The following is a 3,020-nucleotide window of genomic DNA, read 5'->3' as shown; positions in this document are numbered from 1 at the left end:
TGCTTTATTGCAAAGGTCTCTGACATATGCTTGGATGGTTTCGCCATGTTTTGATTTCTTGTGTTGAATTTGTGACATTCCATTGTAATATTCGTATGGGGTCACAAATTTCTTTGAACTTGCGCTTAAGACAGACTGGATCCTCACGCGATTCTGCAGGAGTTACAACTTCACCGTCCTCATTTATCACCGCAGGTGCATAGATGAATGACCGCTCCCTTTCAATTGCCTCAGTACCAGCCAAATTGAGCAAAATGTAAGCTTGGGTTTTGAGAGGTTTATCACTATGAGCTGCTTGTATGAAAATATCAAATTCCTGCTCAAAACTCTCCAATTTTTGGCGACATCACCTTCAAAACACAGTGGGTTTAGTTTCCGGAAAGCATCTGCCATTGTGCTAAAATAATCGATGGCTTATATTTGCATCAGATTCTGCAGATTTGAATTTGGCGGTCACTTGTAAAAGTTCTTTGTTGTTGTTGTTCAACTAACCTGTCCAGTTTCTTCTTTGATGAATCCACAAATTCACCAAATACAATCTTCTGAAACACTGTTATACTTGTATCCCACTCCTGACACCATGTAGATTGATGGATGACAAAGATTGATTGTGATTTCATAAGATGTTTACTTCAGACCATCTTAGTAAGTTACATGTCAGCCATACTAGTCAAGGTGCATGTGTAGGTCAAGCAGTGACCTAGAAGATCTATTCATATCACGAACTCATTTGCATATTACATAACTATTCTACATTTACAACATTAGAAAGTATGATGACTTTCTTAATATGTATTGCTATGTACATAAAAGATACTTTGATACAACATTATTGGAAATATAGAAAAATGCTTATCTTCAAAGTTTCGTCAACTTTGTCTAGTAAATCATGATATATAACATTTTACCCTTATTAGGATAGTTTATTAAATATGCTGAAGTAAAATGCTCAATAACTTCAGTAATGTTTACTCATAATATCCGCAATATACATATCAAGTTTCGTCAATTTAATGTGGTCAATTCAGAGATATATTCCTAATAAGGAGAGTTGATCAAAAATGCAAATTAGCGATTAACTTCCATGTCACACCTTTATGTCTTCCATGCTTGATAAATCCTTATGTGATCAACATTTATAGCAAATTCGTTCAATTCTGTGCAGCCATTCTCATTGTACGTCTGTTTTCTAAAATCATTAATTATGCTAATAAGCATTGAATATTCAAACCACGCCAGCAACAAACTAATCAGTACTTGCCATTTTGAAACAAAATCTATGTACCAGATTTAATTCAGATCCAATAAGCTTTTTCAGATATCTGGCACACCAGCAGACAGACACACAGACACACAGTCAGACATTACTGCGACAGTAGCTCACGTGTGTGAACATGTGAACTTAAAATTCATAAAAAATCCTTGATGGCGAGATCGGATTATAACTTAGGGTAATAAATTCACCTTGAATGTAAACTGATTTACAAACAACCTGTCAGAAAATATACTTAAAGCCCAGCACAAGGATTATAAAAGAGAGAAAGGAGTTTAGGCTACATGTAGTTCACATAAAGCAGTGCCGGCCAACCTATTAGTATCTAGAGTTGTTAACACTTTGTCATGTAATAACTGATTATATATTTATCTGATATAAGTACTTTTGATTGCATATTATCATTGCAGAAAAGGGGCTAGACTTGTGCAGATTTTTAAAGGCAAGTGTCCAATAATGTAAATTTTAGTATAATGATGTATCATAGATGTCACATAAAATCAACTGTATTCAACTTCGATATATTTACGGCTCAGCTAAAGATATTTATACACATGCAAATGAAAAAAATCTTAAGAATACTGTGCTATCAACCTACACCATAGGTAGAACTAACTGTCGTCAATAAACAGCAGAAGTTGGCCAAATCAGTGCATTAAGTATTGATATATGGTGTCTTTAAAGGAATTTATCAAATGTGCATATGAACAATTGTTCAATTAATCATGCTGCATACGATGACCTATGTATGACCAACACACCTCAGAGATCTAATGAAATTCGATGCATTGCGTTTTGATGCCTCAGGTACAATAATACAATAGTAGGTACAATAGTAAGATTGTAGAACAGCCAGAGTGGGTAAACAATTACTAGTATATCAAATATCGTTATGCGATTCATAAGACGTTGTCGTTTGTGTAAATTCAAAAATTATATAGATAGCCATTTCATTATGCAGACCGAATCCACCAACATCCAGCTAGATATAGATCAATCTCTTCCAAAGATATTCCTATGCACGGATTTTCATGTCCTTTGTGTCAAAGTTATAAAGTTATCATTGGCATGTGTAAAAAATTGCTCTTTACACAAAATTGCCGCCTGGTGGTCATATTGGATTAAATGATAAAATAAATCATCGTTTTGTGTTGTCCTTATACTAAGTTTGTGACAACTCGGTCCAGTCATGTCCGAGAAAACAGTATACACATATTGACTGGCCATGAGGGCAACAGCATACGTCTTTACTCCGAGGGAATGTGAGTCACCCCCAAAAACAGACTGTTTCCCGAGGCCGTAGGCCGAGGGAAACAGTCTGTTTTTGGGGTGACACACAGGCCCGAGGGGTTAAAGACGTATGCTGTTGCCCACATGACCAGTCAATATGTTTTAGAACACACCTCATCCGTAGGAATGTTGAAGTGGTCGGCAAAAAAACCTTTTCCCGACAGGGTCGCAATACTTCATGCAAAACGTTCAATGCACCTTTGATTATCGTTTCCGTTCGTTTCGAGTCCTTGTTGGAAACAAGAGTATTCAGTTCTTCAGAAAGTCGGATAAACCAAGAAATTTCTCGACTATCGTTTCGCTCGTCCGCAGACGACATCTTTGTTTACATTCCAGTTCGCGCATGCGCAAATGTTTTTTTTTGACATCAGCGGGCATCATTTTTCGGAACTGATGCCTTGCAGTTCCGACAAATGATGCCCGATGACGTCGTTTACGTGGATCAGCACAAAAAGAA

Source organism: Ptychodera flava, chromosome 1 (assembly GCF_041260155.1).
Source record: "Ptychodera flava strain L36383 chromosome 1, AS_Pfla_20210202, whole genome shotgun sequence".
NCBI classification, from domain to species: Eukaryota; Metazoa; Hemichordata; class Enteropneusta; family Ptychoderidae; genus Ptychodera; species Ptychodera flava.
This window is presented reverse-complemented; position numbering follows the sequence as displayed.